Source organism: Mus musculus, chromosome 17, assembly GCF_000001635.26.
Source record: "Mus musculus strain C57BL/6J chromosome 17, GRCm38.p6 C57BL/6J".
In the NCBI taxonomy this organism is placed as follows: domain Eukaryota; kingdom Metazoa; phylum Chordata; class Mammalia; order Rodentia; family Muridae; genus Mus; species Mus musculus.
This window is the reverse complement of record NC_000083.6, coordinates 67,941,857-67,964,275: the sequence shown is the minus strand read 5'-3', so window position 1 is coordinate 67,964,275 and position 22,419 is coordinate 67,941,857. Positions and strand designations below refer to the sequence as shown.

Here is a 22,419-nt window from a genome sequence, read left to right as displayed (position 1 = left end):
GGGAACTAGAACAGAACAAACTGATACGTGTGTACGTCTCTACGTCTCCTGGCTGGTTTGGTGTGTCAGCTTGACACGAGCTGGAGTTATCACAGAGAAAGGAGCCTACCTTGAGGAAATGCCTCCATGAGATCCAGTGAAAAGCATTTTCTCAATTAGTGATTGGGGGTCGGGGGGAGGCGGGAAGCATTCCTGGACCTGTGGTCCTGGGTTCTATAAGAAAGCAGGCTGAGCAAGCCAGGGGAAGCAAGGCAGTAACATCCTCCCATGGCCTCTGCATCAGCTCCTGCTTCCTGACCTGCTTGAGTTCCAGTCCTGACTTCCTTTGGTGATGAACAGAAATGTGGAAGTGTAAGCTAAATAAACCGTTTCCTCCCCACCTTGCTTCTTCATCATGATGTTTTGTGCAGGAATACAAATGCTAAATCACTATGGAAATGCCATGTGGACCCCATTAGTTTGCTAACTTAATAATTTAAAAAAGAACACAGGTGGGCTGCATCTAATCAACTGTTTATCATTAAGTGAACAGCTGAGATTTCTTGGAGCTAATAACATCCTGATAGTGTTTTAAAAGACAACAGAGGGGGGGTAGGGAGAGGGAGAGGGAGAAGTGGGAGAGGGAGAGGATCAATGTATGTGTGTTGCATGTTGACTTTACAGTCTTGTACGTGCAAACATGCCTTCTTACCAATGAATAGCATCCCAACACTGTGTTTTTTTTTTTTTAATGAAAATCTAGAAAATGGCCTTTAAATGTAACATATATGGAGGATATCAGTGTGTCTCGCCCAAGTGTATGAACTGCCCCATTAAACACATAACGTGGAGACATAAATACCTGTACATAGAAAAACTGCTATTCCTTATTTCCATTAACATGGTATATATTAACTTTAATCTCTTGATATCTGCATCAGTAAAATAGCAATGTGGGAAAGAGAAACCAAATTCAGTGTTTTCTCTGGAGGATGGGGGTGTGCACCTGTGTTCAGAGCATCTCTGAATACTGTTGCTAGAGCACCTTGTGGTGTCCCTGGTCAGGGCACAGGGTGTTCGGTTTCCCCCTTAGGAAGTTGGGTCTGAAAAATGAAGTCTCCGAGTGCTGCTGCTTTAGATGTGACTTGGGTGGACCGTTTCAGATAATCTGAAAGCTCACTCACTAGCGTGTACTTTGTAAAGAATACTGTCTTCCTTCTTCCTCAAATCTAGGAGGAAAAAAAAAAACCCAGAAACAACTTCCTCTACTCTCCATGTGTATACATGCAGTATAGGAACTGAATTTGTAGTTTAATTTATGTATTCATGTGATCGGTAGCTGCCTAGTAGAGGGACATTTATGGGGTCTCTTGCTTACCTCGCCCTGGTAGCAATCCTGTTTCCTCAGCCTAGGTACTGTGTGCTACTTTATGCTAACCCACTTGAAACTAAAGTCGTGAAGTTTAATAAATTAATGTTTTTGTTCACCTGGGATTGAGCAGATAGTTACTAAGTGGCACTGCTAAGTGTCACACCCTCTTGTCGGTACTGAGAATTTGGTGGCGCACAAAAGGAAGGGGACTCATGTGTGGGGTAAACACCCCTGATCAGCAGATGGTCACGCAAGTAAATGGTTAATTTGTATCTTATGTTTTTATAATAATCACTTTAGATTCCCACTCTGCAGGGACGTGGGATAAGGTAAGCTGGGGTATCAGAGAACTAGATGAAAGATTGCCATTATTTAAAGCAGAATATTAGGATGGGGGATCTCTTTGCTCTTTGTTCATTTACGGAGATGGATGTGACTTTCTGATGATGGCTGCCCCTGTCCTTCCCATTGTTCATTTTCAGCAGGGACACCATCAAAGAAAGTAGCTTATGAGAAAAGCTGTTGAAAGAAGGCAAGGCATTCAGGCCTTCCTCGAAGTACAAGGGGGAAAGCAGCTGTCACCTCAAGACTTCATGCCCCCGGTAGGCATGGTGGAATTACTAATCCTTACCAGTAGCCATCGTTGGCCGTTCCCAGCTCTCCCTAAACTAGGTCTTCTTGCCAGCCTGTGCTCAGGGCACGGTGCCCTTCTTACTGTTGCTTCTGCTGGCTTTGTTCCCGGCAGCCATTCTGGGACTGCTCAAGTTGTCAAGGAAGCCAGAGCTTCATGTACAAATTTCTTCACTCTCAGAGAAAAGACCCGCATGGGTGTCAAACCCTACTTGAACCCTTCCTTGGGCAGGTGGGGTGGTAGCGCAGTAGGTGAAGTGATTGCTGTGTGTATGCGGAGACTGGAGATTGGCTTCCAAGCACCTGTGTAAAAGTAGGACCTGCTATGCCCCAGTGCTGGTGAGGCAGACATAGCCGGAGCCCTGGAGCTCACTGGCTAGCCGAATCTGTGAGCTGTGGGTTCCGTTAGATCATGCATTTTATCTTTCTGGACCTGGCTTATTTTACACAACCCAGTTCTAGCAATGTTGTTTCCAGATAAAATGACTTCTTTCTTTCTTAAAGCTGTATGGCAGTCCAGCCACCTTTTCTGCATCCACTCATCAGTTGGTGGGTACTTTGGCTGTTTTCATTTTCTGGCTCTTAGGGAGTGGCTTCGATCTTTAATCCCAGCACTTGGGAGGCAGAGGCAGGCGGATTTCTGAGTTTGAGGCCAGCCTGGTCTACAAAGTGAGTTCCAGGACAGCCAGGGCTATACAGAAAAACCCTGTCTCTAAAAAACAAAAAACAAAAAACAAACCCCGCCTCCCCCCAAAAAAGGAGTGGCCTCGTAATAAACATGGGGGTCACGTCTCCCATACAGATCTTACTTTCTCTGGCTATGTGCCCAGGAGTGGGGTTTCTGGGTGATAGGTTAGCTCTGATTTTAATGTTTTAAGGAATCTCTATTCTGTCTTGCATAGTGACTATGTTAATTTGAGGTGACACCGACATCATACAAGGGTTTTGTTTCCTCCACATCCTTGCCAACTCGTGTCATCTTTTAGACAGTCATGCTGATGAGTTCGGAGCACACATACGTCTTGACTGCCTGCTGCTCCGTATCTCTCATGTGGGCCTGGCATGGTCAGGCACTCAAAAAATAGTTGTCGAGGGAAGGAAACCTTTCCTGTGTCTCAGTCTGAGCCTGGGTCAAGATGAAGCATGCTCCATGCTACAAAGATCGGATTTATGCTTTGAAATGAGGCGAATATCCACACAGCTCCTCCTGCCTCTCTGTGCCTTCTGTCTCCCTAGCTACATGCAACATAGCTTACTGAGTAACCACCTTGGAGATTGGCTATGCGGCCACAAAACAAAACAAAACAAAACGGGGGAGTTAGAAAATACCGAAATCAGACTATCACTAGATAGTAATACTGCATCAGGTTACCAAGTCTCCTGATTTCTCTATTTTCTTGCCTCCCCTATTTCAGAAGCTATAAGACTTATATAGCTATAAGAGTCCCTTTATTATGCATTTGAAACCATCTAGGCCTTTGCTTCGTTGAGATAAGTATATTACCCCGATATTGAGATCAGACTTCTGATGTGGAAATTGCCTCCAAAGATAAGTCAGGTTATTAAATTAGCACTCTCTGAATCCCTGCCCTTGCAGACTTCCCATTTCCACAAGGACATTTAGCTCATGTACAAGAACACTGGAGATGCTGCCTGCTGTCCACCATGGTGTTTAAAGCTCTCAGTCTCTTTCTTTTTGCTCTACCTGTTGTACAGAATCTCAAATTGGCATTTAGGCTTAGCTAGATGTGGACCATTTTTTGACCTATGGTCATAGACACATATATGGGTCAGGGATCCTAAACATACTATGTCACACGTGTGTTGATGGTGATGAATGGGGTTCCACCAAGCTTAAGGCTGACTCTTAATCTCTGGCCAGAATTCCAACCTGGCTTTATGTAAGGTTTTTTGTTTTTTGTTTTTTGTTTTTTTTTCCTGCTGTTTGAGTACAAATAAGCTTTCATGGCAAGTGCCCAGACAATGTGAGAATTTGGATAATTCTTCAAATTGTAATGAAAGAAAACCCACTGGACAGAGGAGAGGAAAGCAAGGACAGCTGCTACCACCTCTACCTGCTCGAGAGGTCCTGAAGAGCACACTGTGTGTGTGTGTGTGTGTGTGTGTGTGTGTGTGTGTGTGTGAATAAAACCTCACACTGAGCATGCTCAACTCAGCAAGCTCAGGAAAGCCACCCCTATACACATATGTATAGATCCCTTGACTAGAACCCTCCTGTCTTCTGAGTTCCAGAGCACTCCCTACTGGTAGGAATGGCTGCAGGGAGTAAAGCGTGTCCTGCTCTTCTGTCTTGGCCATGCTTAGCTTTGTTGTGTGCTTATCAACACGGGAGCCCACTGGGTTTAGTTCCAATAGTAAACACATTGGAGAGAGGCTTCAAACGATGATGCTTGTCTCAAAAAAAGGCCTCAGCCAGGGACTAACTTGATCCAGACATTGAATACCGTGCCTTCAAGACTTCAAGTCTGTTGGACTCTTTGAGGCTGAAATCCAGTGGAGAGTGACTATCTGTTGGCAGTGAGCAAGCTACATCATATGCTGTTTGGAAGCAGCTTGTCTTAGAGTCCAGATCAATAGTTACTTCTGCATCCAGTCTTTCTCTGTGTCTAATCAACTCAAGTCTGAAGACAGTCATTGGACTTGGCATGCTATATGTAGCCTGCTCTAAGTATTAAAAGTTTGTAGATGGGTGTAAGACGGCTCGGTAGATAAAGTCACTTGCCACCAAGGCACTGACGACCTTAGTTCAATGGTGCAAAGGGAGAACTGTTTCCTATTGTCTTCTGACCTCCACGGGTGACTACAGAGGTCACCCACGCAGATACAAATAAATAAATGGATAACACCTGTGAACGATTTTTTTATAAAGCCGACATTGTAGGTGCTGGTTGCATACCAGGTGTTTCTTCAGCAGACAAGTTACAGTGTTCAAGAAAAACAGAAAGCAAAACTTCTGACTCAGCACTAATGCTGGCCACAGGCTTTAGCCACCAGGACCAGTGTCATCAGTGGTTGCCAGGCCTTCCCTGCGGGTTTATGAATAAGACCCATCTTTAGGTTTTTATTCTCAGAACCACTTTGTACGGGGTTTCTGAGTTAGACCTGGTTTTATACAATGGAGCAGTCCCGTGCCAGTGTCTTCTGTGCACATTCGTATTGCGTGTTGCTCTGTTGCTGGGGAGTAGTGTATCAGTAAAGGAGTCTGAGCCTGGAGTTTTCCCTGTGGGAGTACCCTACCTTATCAGCATCAACATGCGTAGATTCCATTTCTCCCTGTCAGTTCCAGGAATTCATCTTGCAAGGAATATATCTCTTTCATATAAACTGGGGTTTCTTGGCATACACTGCGTACCAGTTAAGAATACGTCATTATCATCTGTTTTCCATTTGTAGAGTTTAGGGATCATCTTCTCTTTGCTGATACTGATAGTCTTTATCTTTTCTTTACTTTTTTTTTTTTCTTAATAAAAGAACAATCAAGCCCATGACTGTTCCCAACATGATCTTGGAGTTAGAGCTTGTCAGCCCAGCACCAGCCTTCTCTGCCCATGGGGCTGTTTGAGATTGGAGGGGGCCCTGTGTGGCAGCTTGAGACTCCAAGTTAGAGAGATATCTGAGAAAACAACATGAGTGAGAGGTGGGGGAAGACACCTTTGCTTTGGCTCAAAGTTTCCACTCATGGTCACCTTGCCCTGGTATGCTCTGGCCTGTAATAAGGCAGAGTATCATGGTAGAAGTCGTGGAACAACGCTCTTACCTTCAAGGTGGTCCTGAGGCCAACGGAGAAAGAGGTCCAGAGAAGATAAAAACCCAACGACATCCTTAATGACCTACTCCTTCCTAAGTTTCCAGCGTGCTTCCAAACCCCACCATCAATGGGGATCCAGACTTCAACGTATGAGTCTGCCAAGGGCATTTCATATCCAAACCATCATTCTTTTACTGCCTAAGTCATCTTTTTCTCTTTCTGCATTTGCAGATCTTCGTTCGTGTGTGTGTGTGTGTGTGCGTGTGTGTGTGTCTTCTGGCTTTATCTTGGTGCTGCTTACTCTCCCATGACTGTTCTGCCAGTCTCCATTGACCTTGTAACACCTGCATGTAGGTGACACAGAGGTTGACTGCGCTTTATTGAGTGTGATCATCCCAGCATCCTTAGAATTGGTATTTAAGTGGTACAGTTAGTCTACACTTTGACTTCCCCTGTGTGGTGCCTGTGTCTTTATAGTTACAGTGTATTTCCTGTGGACTGTGGATGTGTGTAGTGTCTGTGACATTATGGTTACAGTGTATTTCCTGTGGACTGTGGATGCAGCTGATGTCTGTGTTTTATAGTTACAGTGTGTTTCCCGTGGGTGATAGATGTGTGTGCTGCCTGTGACTTTACAGTTACATTGTATTTCCCATGGGTGGTAGATGTAGCTGGTATCTGTGTTTTATAGTGACAGTGTGTTTCCTGCTGATGGTAGCTGTGTGTGGTGCCTGGGTCTTTCTAGTTAGAGTGTGTTTCCTGTGGGTGGTGGATATGTGCAAACTCTAGTTGCCCACTATTTCCTCTTCACATTTCCCCCCATCTTTTCTGGCCTTCTTTTTGGATTCTTGAAAAAAATATATTTTTTAAATCCTTTTTTGTTTTTGTCTTGTCTTTCATGATACATCTCTTTGTTCAGTGCTTTTATACTTTACACTACCAGACTTTAACTCTCCATAACATTTTCACTGACTGTGTAAGGCCCTGATGCCTTTGTGATTTTGCTTTCTCCATCCTGAACTGCTGGCTGCCATTGCCACACAATGCACTTGCAGCATCCGTCACACGCTGTATGATAATATTGTTGCTATTCTTGTTTTAAGTCACTCTTAAGAGAAATAAAAAGCAAGAAAACAGTTTCTTTTTGTGTTCCCTCTCCACCCCCCCCCCCCAAAAAAAGCTTTGATTCTCTGGTTTTATTCCAAGTTTCCATTGAGTATCATTTTGCCAGAACTTAAATCCTCTCCAACACTTCTTAAAGGGCAGAGTGGCTGCCTGTGCGTCCTCTGTGTTCCTGGGTATGTCTAAGACATTATTTATCCCGTTTTTATTTTCCAAGAAAATACTCTACTGGATATAGAATTAGAAGCTAAGTATTTTTTTTTTCTTTCAGCCCTCTAGAGATGCCCTTTTCCTGCCTTTGGCTGTAGCTTCTTCTGATGTTGCTTTATGCTCCCTCTTTCCTAGTCCTTATGGACGTAGCTTCTCTGTCTCTACTCTGTTGCTTCTGGTATTTGTTCTTGATTTGCTTTTCCGTGAGGGTATCATGGCACGAGACTTTGGTTTTCTTTTCCTTGTCTTTTCTTGGAGTTCACCAAATTTCTTCAAGCTATGATTTATCATTTCCAACAGATTTGGGGTGGGGGATTTCAACCGCTATTTTTTAAAATTGGTTTCCTTCCCTATCTAGGACTCCATTAACTGGTCTGTTAGATTACTCTTTGTCCCACAGGTCACCGGGAAACTCTTCAATTCCTGCACCCCCTTCCCTAACCTTGTCTGTTCCAGTTTTTTTTTTTTTCATATTGTTTAGTCTTCAAATTTATTGGACTCTTGTTTTGTGACTAGTCATGGACTGATAAGCCTGCCCAATATATTCTTCATTTCAGACACATCTTTCATCTCCAGAGAGTCTCAAGGTTCCTGTCTTCCATCTGTCCCTTCATGTGTTTCCTTTTAGGCGTTTTCGTAATCTGAGCATGTTTACACTTGGGCTTCCATTTGCTGGTGTGTGAGGTCCTCCATCCAGCTGTGTCTAAATCCCTGTGCCCGTCCTTCCTTTCTTTCCTTGTATGGGAGTTACGTTGGCTTGAATGCTGGGCTTGTGTTCGTCTTGTTGCTGTTTAGTGCAAGATAAGTGAAGGTTTTGTCTTATTTCCATTAAAATGTTTAGGGCAGACCTAGAGTAGCCTTTCAGAAATGACTGAGCTTCACCAAAGTAGACTTCTGAGGTCGTGACCTAAAAGCCCCAGTCTCTCTGACAAAGACTTTCTATTCCAACTGGACAAGGCTCACATGTCAGCCAGGCAAAGGGGACTTGGGGATTGTTTAACTTATAGAAACTCATTTGTTTTTTGTCAGACTCCATAAAGTTGACCCTGAACACCGTGACCTGATATTCAGCCTCAAACCCAAGGAAATGCCTTGTGGATTCTTGAGCTCTTTGTCTGCCTCCCTCCTTCCTGTCTGGCACTTGGTGCTTTCCCTCGCAGATTCTTTCTGCCTGAGCCTCCCAGAATGCCATTCTGTGCCCCCAGCTGGAGGAGACCACAGTGCTCTTGAGTTTGGTCTCCCTCTGCAGTCGGAGCCTCCTGTCAGACAGAGAGAGAGCTGGGATTAACTCCCAGAAAGCCCTGCTTGGTCCCTCGTCTTTGGACCGTATCCGATACTTCCTGTGTCTAATATCTGTAAACAGTTTCTTAGACTTAATCTGGTTTCCTACTTGTTTATAGTTGAAGGGACAATCTCATCAGTTTATGAGGACATGCTAAGAGTCTTCTAGACATTAAGGCACCCTTGGAGACTCTCTACAGAATAGTGCAGGAGATTACTGCGTGCAGGATCAGCTGAAGTGTTCAGATTGAACCCAGGACTGTGGAGGCACGTCCCAGACAGGTAAGGGGTATGACAGTTGAGAGGTAAGGGGCGATTTGGGACTCTCACTCTTTGTGAAACCCTTTCCTACGTCATCTTTCATGTATCAAGTATGTGGCTCGGGGGCAGCTTGTGTGTTCAGACTCTTCCAGGTATAAGAAGGAATCCCCTATTGTACGACGGGTTTAAACATCTCTGTCCATTCAAATGTGTTCTGTTTGATTTTGTTTCTCTAAATCTGAGCTGTCGATTGGGGAATTTCTAAAAGTACTACGTTAAGGGGCTGGCGTTTATGATTTATTTAATTATTGCCACGACCTAACAAGGTGGTCCTTTTCATTCATGAAGAAGGCACAGCTCAGAGAGATTGAGAAGTTTGTCTGAGCTCATACAGCTGGAAGTGGACTTAAACCCATGCCCTTCTCACTTGGTGCTTTGCATTCTGCTTTTGAGACAACGTTGCATGTATCCCAGGCTGGCCGCCAGCCAGTTCATTTTCTAGCGGAGGATGCTCTTCTGGTCCTCTTGCCTCTGCCTCCCTGGTGCAGGTCCTTACAGACATGTTCCAGGAAGGCTCATTTTCCGTGGTACTGAGGATGAAACAAACCCAGGGCTCATGACTACTAAGCAAGCACTCTTCCAACTGAGCCATGTCCTTAACCTGTGTACTTGGCAAGTTTAATATCAGGCTGTATGTCCCTCCCTTGTTACATGCTACCTTTGTGCCACAGTGATTTCCATCTGTCTTCGTAGCATTTGAATCAGTTGTAGACTATGAAGGTTAACCTACCAATCTGTGTCTTCTGAGCACAGCCGAGCCTCTCTGCAGCAAGTTAGGATGGAGAAAAAGAGCAAGAGATACTGTCTCTGTTACTCGCCTTAAAAAAGAAATAGTCCTGCCCTCTTGGAATTAATGTAACAATTCAAATATTCCTCTGTGGAGATGAACCCCTCCGTGTGACTTTGTTTTCCCTGCTTTATTCCTTACAGGTTAGTTATTGGAGCCAGCTCGTAGGAAAGTTTTACCCACTATAAGGCAGCACACAAGAACAAGGAAAACCATTTTTTTATTGTGATGTGTGTGTACTTGGGATCTGTGGACAGCAGGCACAGTTCTGTGATATTTGTTCCTTTATTGTCAGACCTATAAATTCTCTTCTCCTACAAGACAGATCTTTATATGTTCTGTCCTGTAGAAGACATTTATTTAATACTAGCAATGTTAGATGTTCCCCAGTTATTGATAAATTGCATTGAAGTGAGACTTGCATAACAACAAAAACAGCCTACCAGAGTCTTGGCCGGCTCCCCGACTTTATCTTTTTATTCACCAATCAAATACGGTGGGTGCAGGTCTTGATTAAGTGTGCCAGAAAGGGGGCAGTAAAGGATTTCTACCGCAGCTACCTGGCCACAGAGCAGCATGCCAGGGGAGGAATGCCAGAGCTTCTGGGTGCTTCAAAGAGCCCCAGCCTCCCCTCCTCCAGCTCCAGGCTGAAGTTGCTGTTCTGGAAAAGGCAGAGTTAGTGCCTTGATCACCTCGTGGAGCTGAATTCACAAACCCTGTGCACTTTCCAGGCTGGAAGCTAAATGCAAGCTTGAGAAACCCAGCAACTGCTAAAAATCCATTTCAGAACTCCTTAGAGTCTGTAGTCAGGCAATTAAAAATGCCTCCAGCGTTTGCAGTTCTGAGCAAGAGGAGAAACTAGAGGAAGAAGAGGGGGAATCCTTTCCTTGAAAAGTGAGGTCATAGAGACAGACAGGTGAGAGCAGTTCCTTGTGGACGCAGAGATTCTTCTGCGGTTCCTTTCTGTCTGCAGAGGATGCAGCCGTCTTCTCACACATGACCCAGGTGCTTGCCCTTCTACAGAGGCGAAGCCCTGGCTTCAGTGGAGTCTGGTGTTATTTCACCACCTTCCTCTGTTCTTTGGAGACTTACCATGCTAAATCTGTAGGAGGTTTACGGATAAGATCGGACTGGTTCTATTTGGGAACTGAAATGACGTCATTCAGAGTCAGCAATTCTAAATATTTATTTTCCCACTATTACCACTTACAAGGACAGCTTAATGGGATTAGTCTCATTTTACATTAAAAAGCGGGAGCCTGAAGAGTCCAGAGGAAAAGAGTGGGCCAGGGAAGTTCTCTTCCTGAAGGGAACAGAGAGGCCTCCCGAGAAGTAGGGAACAGTGTGCCACATGACCTTTTCATGTGCACTCTGTGAAGAGTCGGATCTCTCTTAGTCTCTACATGAAATGGACAAATACCTAATGAAACCACTTTCTTCCTTACACGTGGATCCATGAATAACCATCAAGGAATTTGTCTGCCGTGACCTCGTCACAGGCAGTAAAGAGAAAACCTAAACAGTGGATTGTTTCATATGCCATCTTCTCCCCCAGCAAGCTTGTATCAAACATTAGTAAGTGGATCATAAGAGCCACAAGGGACCCAAGTCTTTATTCTTCATGTCAAGGTAATGCTCTTAAAAAAAAAATATTCAGTGAGTCTCCTGACACCCTCTCCGGGGTATACAGGGCTCAAGAGAACAAGCTTAGAGGTTTAACAGAAGCAGGCGTGAGAAACTCGAAGGTCAAGTTTTCTTCAGTGAGTTAACGTCTTTCTACTGAGCGTTGCACCTATGAAGGTCCCGTGTATATTCCTCACTTGACTCCCCAGAACAGCAGCCCTGAGTGTGGGTGGATTTGGGAAGCATGATACGAGCAAGAGACAGAAAGACACAAACTGCACAGTCCTCCTCACACACTGACCCTGTTGTATGTTATGTGCATGTGTGTACGTGTGCACTCATGTGGACAGAGCCTCACAGAAACTAGGAAGGAGACCAACGCAGGGCAGCAGGAGGTGATCAAAAAGGATGGGGGTGGATATAGGACACAGAGGAAAGGAGACGGGAAGGGGGCCAGGTCATAAGGGGTCAGAGGTGAGGGGGGAGATGCGCATGTGGGAAGGAGAATCACTAAAATGCACTGTTTAAAAATCTCAATGAGATCTAAACCTTCTCGCTAGTTTAAATCATAAAAATAAAAGTGAACGTACAGCTCTGATTTTGAAGTTGTTTTCAAAAGCTTTTCCTCTCACGCCCCCTGGGATTTCCTCCATGGAAGTGGCTGTGTGCACACACTACTGTGGCGTGGTGCCTGTGCGTCTCATATCCCATACATATTCCAGACATCTGAGATCTACTCTAAGATTTTAGAGCTCAGATTTTTTTTTTTCTTTTTTAAAGACTTTGGGACATTTGCACATCCCTGATCAGAACATCTGAAACTGGAAGCCCCGACCTGATGGGCTGCTCTAAAGATTCCAATTTGGGGGAGCCATTCAGATTTGGGGTTTCAGACAGATGCTCAGCCTGAACTCATGTCAGTCAGGCTTAACTGTCAGTCAAACACTGTGCCTGGTTTTGTCAGGAATGGCGCACTTAGCCTCTCATTCACGTAACTGATTTCTTTTCCACTCACTGACATGGATTTAGTGATGTTAGGTGCCAAGCACAGTTCATGGCACTGGAACTGTTCAGCTGGAGAGCAAGGGAGTGTCCTACCTCTCCTTAAATCTTCATGCTCACGGGCAGTTGCGTAGCATGCAAACAAAGTTACCCTTTTTAATTAAAATCATTTTCTCCTGTGCTGGGAATTGAACCCGCGTTCCAGAGCAAGCTAGACAAGTGCTCTACCACTTAGCTACAGCTCTAGCTTGTAATTTTTGAGAGGAAGTATGCTGGCTTTTAAAAATCTAGCTACTGCTGTCTGATAAGTCTGTAATAGTTAGGAAGTTAAGCATCATGCTGCGATTACAGGATGGTCGTGTGTGTGTGTGTGTGTGTGTGAGTACATGTGTGTGTGAGAGTATATGTGTGTGTGTGTGTTGTGTGAGTGTGTGTGTGTATTGTGTGAGTACATGTGTGTGTATTGTGTGAGTATATGTGTGTGTTGTGTGAGTACATGTGTGTGTGTTGTGTGAGTATGTTTGTGTGTTGTGTGAGTATATATGTGTGTGTACGTTGTGTGAACATATATATGTGTATGTGAGTGTATATGTGCATGTGTGTGAGTGTGTGCTTGTGTTTTGTAATCATATATGTGAGTGTCTATGTGCTTATGTGTGAGTGTCTGTGCATATGTGTGAGTGTCTATGTGCATATGTGTGAGTTGTGTGAGCATATATATGAGTATGTGAATGTAATTGAGTGTGTATGAGTATGTGTGTGTGTGTGCGTGTGTGTTGCTGGGGATGGAACACAGAGCTTTCTGCATGCCAAGCCCGGTTTTCCACTGATCTGACTTTCAGATGAGCCTAAGCATGAGACCTTTTACATTCACTGCTCGCACTTCTCACAGTGACTTTGCAGAGTAAGCGTTATTAGTCCCATGAACTCAGATGAACAACTTGGAGGTCCAGAAGAGACTGGATTGTGTCAAGATCTTAGAAGCTTTCAGTGGCAAAGCTCTCTGCAATCAAACCCTTACCTTCTGACCATAGGCGCAGTTTGTGTCTGCATTATGGCTCGGCACATATTGAATTAATCAGCCACAAATTCTTTTCCCTTCTACATTTCACATTAAAAGTCTGAAGAGAGAAACGCTTCTATATCACAAGAGATCCAGCTTTTGCCTCCGACTCTTACAGAACTTTTAATAGAGCCCGTGTCTACTTAGGGAAGGCATGGCTCTAGATCTCAGCCTTCACCCACTGCCACGCTTCTCCAGGTCAGCCTTCCTACTGCTAATTGCACTTTGAAAGTAAGTCTTCCTTGGGGAAATGGATGGAAGTTTGAGCTCAGACACAAACAGGAAGACGGTGAGGCAGGCAGCTTTTGTCCGGCAAGCACAACCTCCTTAAATAGCTGAAGCAAGAAGGGAGTAAGTTCTCCACAGAGCCCAGAAACTCTACTGCCCTTTGTTCCTAGGCCACAGGGCCCAGCCGTGCTTGCTTGTCCTCTGGGGACAGGGCAGCACTTGGTGGTGTGTGGAGAAGGCTGGCTGGAGATGGCTCCCCTGCCTCCAGGTCCTGAGAGCACAGCATGGTAGAGCTGTACTGTGCCTCTCTCAGAGTGCTGTCAACGAGCTTTTTTGCCCTGCTGACCGGTGGTAAGTCTTGATGCTTCTTCCAGCATCAACTCAGGCTTTGGATTCCTTTCTGAGGCTTTAAAAGGAGGAGCAGAGTTGGCTGCTAGGGCCGTTTGTGAAGTCCAGTTTCCAGTGGATGCTTTAGTGGCTCTGATGATAATCATCTTGGTAGTTTATGGGTACACAGTGTGATGATTCTAAGTTGTGATCTTTTCAGTCCCTTAAAGCAGGTTGTTTTAAAATTTGATGGTATTAATGTGAGCTGCTAATACTCGGTATAGAAAGAAACAAAGTAAATCTTGTTACTAATATGGAAGACTGGTTTCTAATAGATGTCTTAGCAGTGAATGCCCTGAAGGCTCTCTGTTGCAATTCCGGGGGTTTGAGGTGGGTGGCTTGAAACAATCTAATCCAATCGCTCCAGGTAGCTAATTTTAGTAACATTTACTGAAGTAGACTTGGGCCAGGTGTTCCACCCGGGTGGAAACACTTTTCTTCTCTAGTCAGGGTAACAAGCCTTTCAGCTTGATTTCAGTTCTGGGACAAAGGACATCACCATCCAGGAGTGGCCTTTGCTCTGGTCCCACAGAAGGTGGGTGGGTAGGACCTTCATTCTGTACTGCTCCACAGGGTAGCCTTCTGCCCTGGGGTTTGGGGACTTTGAGTTTGGACGATCCGTATCTGTTCCTTGCATCTGCCCTTCCTTTCCCTGGTCTCTGTCTTGCTTCCTGTGTGCAGGCTCCTCCAGATGAATTAGCACCCATGTTTACTGTGTCATGAAACCCAGGCCTAATGAGCGTAATTGCAGGGGCTTTCGATGCAGAAACACAAGCGCTGGCTCTCAGCAAACCTTCCCTGGTCCTGTCCGCACTGTGTATCGGCGGACACAGGGGCCAGGGGAGGCAGGACAGCTTGGGCTTTGAATTTTATTTCCTTTAAATTACTTTTAAGTCCTGTGATGGAGTGGGTTTTTTTTGTGGTTGTTGTTTTGTTTTGTTTTTTTAACTTAAATACACTATCTTTATATTTTAAGATCTGCATCCACTGTTACTTTGTTTTAAAATTGTTCTAACTTTTGCATTTGGTAATCCAAAAGTAAAGATCACTTGGACCCCACCGCACTTTCTTTTTGGAGTCTCTGGGAGACTCCAAAAAGTCCCCCCCCACACACACACACCTTGATGAAATGTTGCTTACTTTATAATGTATGCATTAGTGAGTGGTTACAACTTTTATCTCGGATTTCGGTCATAAACAAAAGCACCTGAGAATTACAGACCCAGGGTGCCGTAAACATTTCCAGCACGAAGCCTAGGGTGGGATTATTAGCTTGACTCCCTCATTTCTGAAAATAATGACTAGCTTTATAAATTCATTAAATTTAATGATTAAAATAATTTTTAAAGAAATGACTTGTGCCCCAGTGGGCATCTCCTAACCGGAGCCCTACCTTAAGTCTTTAAGCAATAATGAATTCGCTTCACATGTGTTCTTTCTCACAGCCGGGGTTCTGTGTATAATTACCACTGCCTTCCAGCCACTACCTTTGGACAGGTATCTGTCTTCTACAGACAAAATTTCGTAAAAGGCCCCTGCTAAACTGCAGGCTAAAGATTCATTAACTAGCAGTTGAGCTAATCCAAAGCAAAATATGACTAATGTTTAGATTTGGGACTGTAAACAAAGGACTTTGTATGATCATAAAGGAAGAGAAGCATGGGGTTGGGGCAGGACCACACTTAGCCACTTGGGGCGGGGCATCTTTTACAGATAAGGGACTCCAAAGATGTGGCACAGTCACAGTAGGGCTTATTTGCCAAGGTGCCGCCTGAGTCTAAAAAATAAATAAATAAAATAGCCTGTAAGCCGAGCTAAAGGAGAATCTGTGGCTCTCAGAGGTAAGGGGACGACTAAGTCAAGATTTACTGGAAGACCATAATTTGAGCTGCCTGCAGGACTGCAGGTTTTGTGTCTGGTTAGATTAGGGCTAGAACTGAGAGGAATGCAGTGCCCTACCCGGGAGCCTTCTGAAACTCGAGGGGGAAACAGTTAAGCAGAGAAGTGCAATGAGGGCACAGAGGTCAGGAGATGCAGAGGTGAGATGCTTGGAGCTCTGAGTTATATTGATGCTCAGTGATGAGACCAGTCAGAGACAGATGATTGTATCCAGGACAGTCATCCCTACACTTATCTGAGCAGAAGGAAGGAGAGGCTGAAAAGGGGGTCATTTCCTAGGGACACGGACACTTGTAGAATATTTAAGGAGAAAGATAAAAGATTTAAAAACAAATAAAAAAAATAAACCACACTGGAGATTGTTTGGCAGGTTGACTTAGATGGATGCTCATTGTTAAATGACATCAGTGAGGCAAAAACAATAGGCTTGGAAGAACCCATTTTACCGAGCAAATTTCGAGGAGTAGGCAGGTAAACATGGAGCCAGAGGGCCGGGAAGATTAGCCTGAGCCCTCTGCAGTTGCTAGCGGTGTTGATGTGAACATAGTCCTTGTGCATGCTCGTGCCAAAATCAGCGTCCAACAGGTAAGTGGATTTCCTTCTTGGCTCCATTGAGGTCACACCACAGTAGACTTCTCAAGAACCCAAGAATCGTACGTAGTGGGGATTCGGAGCGGAGGCAGCCCGTGGTTTGCTTAGCAGGATCGGTCGGGCGTGGTTCAGTGGTTCTGTTCATTAGAATGGTATGGGACTCTCTGGAGCCCAGATAAGTGGGCGGTGTACATGGCTTGACCCGGGTATTCCATCCTGCTCCCCTCTGGGCAGAATGCCTTCCATAGTTGTGGGGAGGAAAGCTGGGGGACTGGGGGCTTCAGCAGCACTCTGGAAGGCACTTCACTGTGTGCCCAAACGTCCAGAACCTCAGCAGTATGGAGAGAACCACAGTGACCTTAGAATAGTCTAGATAGACAGAGGCTCTGTAGCCAAGACAGTGGAAGCGGTGGCCTATTTATTTCTTATCCACCATGTATTTATTTCCCTGTTTTTCTTTAATCCATTGTTTCTTGCTCCCTTCCTGTTTCTTTTTGCCTCGATTCCTCCTTCCATCCCTTCTCCCTCCCTTCCTTTCTTTTTTCAGTAGGGTTTTCCCAGGCTGGCCTTGAACTAGCAATCCTCCTGCTTCAGCCTCCAAAGTGCTGGGGTTACAGGTGTATACCACTGTACCTGGCCATGGAGCTTCTTTTATGGTAGAGAATGGAATGCTTGCCATTCTTTCCTTTTAACCTTTGCCAACCATGAATAATTCAGTAGGAATGAGTCTGCCTGTATACACTGTGAGAACATCATGGGCTTTGTCCTATGGTTTCTCCCTGCAAGTTTCTCTGTGACAACATTAACCCACCCACATCCTTTTAAGTTACTCTGTACTAGGTCCAATTTTCTTTTTTCTTTTTAATTAGATAGTTTCTTCATTTACATTTCAAATGCTATCCCCTCTCCTAGTTTCCTCTCCGAAAATTCCCTATACCCTCTCCCTCCCCCTGCCCCCCACCCATTCCTGCTTCCTGGCCCTGGCATTCCCCTATACTGGGGCAAGACCAATGGTCTCTCCTCCCATTGATGGCCGACTAGGCCATTCTCTGCTATATATGCATGTAGAGACATGAGCTCTGGTGGTACTGGTTAGTTCACATTGTTGTTCCTCCTATAGAGCTGCAGACCCCTTCAGCTCCTTGGGTACTTTCTCTAGCTCCTTCATTGGGGACCCTGTGTTCCATCCAATAGATGACTGTGAGCATCCACATCTGTATTTGCCAGCCACTGGCATAGCCTCACAGGAGACAGCTATATCAGGGTCCTGTCAGCAAAATCTTGTTGGCATCTGCAATAGTGTCTGAGTTTGGTGGTTGTTTATGGGATGGTTCACCGGGTGGGGCAGTCTCTGGATGGTCCTTCCTTCAGTCTCAGCTTCGAACTCTGTCTCTGTAACTCCTTCCATGGGTATTTTGTTCCCCCTTCTAAGAAGGAACGAAGTGTCCACAGTTTGGTCTTCCTTCTTGAGTTTCATGTAATTTTCAAATTGTATCGTGGGTATTCTAAGTTTCTGGGCTAATATCCACTTATCTGAGAAGCACTGGACTCTTCCCAAGATGCCAGCAGTGCCAGAGCCCTTGGCTCCTCCCTCTGCTTTAATGTGAGCACTTCTTTCCAGATTGCTATTTGAAAAATAAATAAATAAACCCACCGAGGGGATCAAGCCCCTAGCAAATGCTGCTGTCAGCTCAGCTCTTGCCTCCTTCCTGCTTTTGATCCCCAAGAATCAGCTCATTTTGGGGGCAGTTCATAACATACCTCTCTAGGTGTATAAGGGAAGTGCCACAAGCCCTTTGCAAACATAGTTTCATTAATCTCCGTCCATGGCCCTGAAGAAGGCATGCAGGCGACAATCCTGAGCAGCTAAGGGTCTGGCTCAAGTTATAATTTCTAGCATCGGCTCAAAGAGAACTGGAAGTTGGATTCTGGGGTCTGGGGGGGCCTTCCACACACAGATCCGTGTGAAGGTCCAGTGTGTTCTCCATGTTCTGTGGTGTAGAGGCAGGAAAACGTGGAGGTTGCGGTGGCAATAGTTGTGGGTCTTTCCATTCTTCACTGAGGCTGCTTTCTGGCATTAACAAGTCTCCTGTGGGCTCCGTCTTCAGTCCTCATTTTTCAGTGCTGTGAAACCCAGGAGCAATCAAGCTGCTACTGAGCCCCACCCAAGCCCCAGCCTGTCCATTATTTCACTTCCTATCTTGAGAGAGGGTCTGTCTGTGGAGCCTGTAGTGATCTCTAGTTTAATTGAAAGACATGGAAGTCCGTGTTTTTCCATATTGCTCTCTCAAAGAACCAGGCAATCTATTCTTCTCTCCCTCTGACGCAAAGCTGATGTGTGCAGCGACGGGGGCAGTGTATGTGCATAGGAATGCAGCTGTGAGAGATACCAGAGAAGGGATTGCGATTGTGGATTCTTTGTGCGTTTTCCCTGCTCTGCTTACAATTCTGCTGTTTACTGAAGGCTTGCCCCTCTGACTCCTCGACCCCTTTGGGTTTATCTGCTGATCCCTTGGCCAGAGCCCACATTCTGCCCTCTCCTCCCTAGCTGCAGGCAACCTTTGTTACTCTCCTGGAGATTGTAGTGCCCGGCTCTCCCATTCAGGATCCTTGTACTCTCCTACTTGGCGTGGTTCTCCTCAGTGCTGTGTTCTGTTTCCTGGGCTAGCCTGCTCACTTGGACTAGTCTACTCACTTACATAGACTAGGAAGGGCTGATCTTCCTCTACAGTCCTTGTGCCTTCACCTGGGTCCTGTTCTTTAATGTGGGTCTCCATAGATCATTCTCCAAGACTTCCCTGGAACTTCCAAATTTCTCTGGAGATTTCATCTCTTTTCAAGCTGGCATGGCTTTTCAGCTCCCCACCCCTGCCCCCCCACCCCCACCCCCCGACAGACAATGTTTCCCTGAAGTCATTAGCCTGGTGACATCCTCCCTTCAGTAAGCTTCCCCAAATGGAATCCTAGTTCAGCTGTACTAAAGATGGCTGCCTATGTCCCGACTGTACAACATGGTCAACTGCTAATGCTTTTGGTGCTGTGGGCGTGGCACAGGTTGCTGTTGGGTTTCAGAGAAAAACAAATAGCAGTTGGGTATGCTGAAGAATGGAACTTAGTGTTTTGAGGTCAAAGCTTAGAGAATTCGAACTCTGTATGACTTGTCCGATAAATGCCATGGGAAGAGCTTTGAGTAAAAGGATGGGAAGAGAATGAAGAAAAGCAAAACAAAGAATGCCACCAGCTGTAAGGTAGCACCTGTGCTTGGCATTGTCGTGCAGTGCACTAGGAGGTTTCTGGATGGAGGTCCTCCCTACGTGGTACCTTTTTTTTGTTGTTGTTTTAAACTAAATTACTGCAGTCACAGAATTCCCATGGATTGATAGCCAGCCCATTAATGATCTGCAGGTTTCTGAAGCGTCCTGCACGCCTCAGTTCCCAGGCCTTAAAAGCCTGCGTGCCCTGTAATTGTCTGGTGGTGCCTGCTTTCGGTAAGAAGAAATTGCTTGTATTGTTCATTCATAAGTAGATTTTTGGCAACAGTCACTGCATGAAAAACAAAAATACTGCAAGTAGTCAGTGGGAAATTATCCAAAATGTGCTAGAGCCCTGGCACTGAGGTCCGGCTGCCTGCTCCTGAAGTTCACTTTTTCCATTATCTCTGGTGATATGTGTTTAGGCTGTGGTGAACTTTCTGGTCGCCTTTGTTTTTGTTTCTATAAAAGAAATTACAATCGTACCCTACAGGGTTTCTCATGGGACTGTAGAGCATTTTCAACAAGTGTTCATCCATTATAGCACACTGGAGAAGTTATAATACAATTCCCTGATACTAATGGACCCTGGCTGTAGTCACTGAAATCAGTTTCTCAGTTTTGTTGTTTTTTAAATGTTTTACATGACATTCCTACGTATGGTACAAATTCTGCCTATATGATACTCTATGCATAACAGTGTGTGTGTCTGTGTGTGTATGTGTGTATGCACATATGCATGTGTGCATATGGAGAAGTGGAGACTTAGGTTGTCAGTCCTTAATTGCTATCCACCTTGATTTTGGGGTCAATCTTTCATGGCCTGGAGCTTGCCAGGTAGACCAGTTGGCCAGATCCATCTGTCTCCACTTCCCCAAGGCTGGGATTATAAGGGTACAGCATCCTGCCTTTCTTTTTTACATGTTTGCCAGACCAGCATTTTACCAACCTAGTTATTCTTCTCTCTTCCCCCACCTACCCCCATAACTGAGGAATACTGAATTATCACAGGAGATTGCTCTAATGGATTTGGGAGAATATACTAATGGATTTACAAGGCCTTGTTTTTCAACAGATAAATGATTTTCTGTCTTGTTTGTTTTCCAGACTTTTTTTTTTAAAGCAGCTTAGTATTTAACTCCCAAGTAGAGGTCTGCCATGATCTCCTCACCAGCCTTTGATGAAGTCTGCTCTCATTCTGGAATGGAGATCATTCCATTGCTTGCCAGTGAAAACATCTTTCTGTCCTTATACGGTGTTTTAAATGTCTTCCCCATAGTCATGAAATCTGTTAGGGGATAGTTAAAAATCAATTTATCAAGTCTTGAACAGACCTTTGACAATTTTTTTAAGGCTTCCAAATTACTCTGACCTATGTCAGTCTATGTCAGTCTAACAGCATTCTGCAGAAAACTAGCCATCATCCTTGATTAAAAAAAAAATGTAGATACAAAACATCAAAATGTCACTAACATTGAAGCTTGGGGTCCTTAGCTTATGTAAAGAGATTCTTGATCAATGATTGAGTTCTAGTTTAGCATACATGAGGCCCTAGGTTCAATCTCTAGCACTGTAAATATACAGATATGTAGATGGATGGATGAATGGACAGATGGACAGACAGACAAACAATTGCAGTATGACACTGGAGAGTAGAGATGGACAGAATGGTACGTGCTTTCTGTTCCCCACAGCAAGAAGCTGTGTGGTTTAATGTCCCTCTTAACTCTCAGCCAGGGCCCAAGACCTACAGGGTCCATGTTCCTCTAGGCAGGGTTGCAGCTTGGTGAGAATGGACTGAAGCTATGAACCATCCCAGTGCTAGGTCAGAGATCTTGTAAGACCATGCACAAGTCAAGACAGCTGGCCAAAACTCGTGAGTCCTGTTCAAAAGCCAGATTCCTAAAGCTGCTGCCACTGGATAGAATTTGACCTTAACCAAATATTCACTTACAATATTGAAGCAGTTCAGGCTGAGAAGAATCAATCAGCCTTGTGATGCACATGAATTTCACAGTCACAGGCTGCAATTTTCTTTTATTTCTTGCGGTATAATTTATATTCTGATTCCAACCCCTATAAGTAGATTGTGGAAAAATTTAATGTAATCGTAGCCACAGCTAGTCAGTTCTATCCGATTTAGCACTTTGATTATTGCTGCTAGAAAAACCTCAGGAATATTAGCAGTTTTACCCCCTACACACTGCCCCCATTGTTGCTAGGGGGTCCAGGCTTCTTTGTCACCTGACTGACCTCTCTGAGCCCTGACCTAATGGAATTGGCTGCAATGTCCTTTGGATAGAAATGGGGTGTGAGGCCCAGACTTTGTGGCTTCTGTCTGGCTCTCAGTTATGAGCCTCTTCTTCCTTCTCTTCTTCTCTCTTTCTCTTCCATCAACCCTTCTTTAGGCAACAAGAAGAACCCTGGGGCCCACTGCTTAGCTCAAGCTGCCTCCCTACCATTTCTTGTTCCTATCACATGACATGTCAAGTGTCACTGAAGTCATGACCCCTCTTCATAAAGAAGGGAGGCAGCCAGCAGGTGTCTTACCAGATTTCCCTGAGCTCTGTGGGGACCAAGGACTCAGCTCTTACCTGGAGTTCAGGATGCTGAACACACACTCTAACTTTTTTCTCCAGATCTTTTACCCCCCTCAGGTTTGTGGGATGAAGGGATATAAAAACTTGCTCTCCTGATCCAAATCTCCCCTCAACACTATTTTCATCTTGCATTTCAACCACAGCTAGAAATTTACATTTAGATTCTTTGTCATTGTTTATTTATTTATCTATTTATATAATGTTTTACTCTCAGTTCTGCCTGAGGCAAAATCTGAACCGGCTGTCTCCCATCTCCGGGTGTATTAGTCAGGGTTCTCTAGAGTCACAGAACTTATGGAGTGTC

At 44.8% G+C, this 22,419-nt stretch overlaps 1 protein-coding gene across 6 annotated transcripts in view; it reads left to right on the top strand.

Annotated features, from left to right (window-relative positions):
- Positions 1–22,419, top strand: part of Arhgap28 (Rho GTPase activating protein 28) — a 161,492-nt gene that overhangs the window by 39,922 nt on the left and 99,151 nt on the right. Inside the window, exon 1 of one of the 6 annotated variants that reach the window (XM_006524343.4) lies at positions 1,219–8,645. The exons of 2 other annotated variants lie outside the window; for them this stretch is intronic. The gene's annotated coding sequence lies outside the window, so the exon portion shown is untranslated. Of the gene's footprint in view, positions 1–1,218; positions 8,646–12,832; positions 13,391–13,516; positions 13,739–22,419 lie in introns of those variants that run through there. 3 more of the 6 variants (XM_006524341.4, NM_001347410.1, XM_006524342.3) reach the window with 3 other exon arrangements.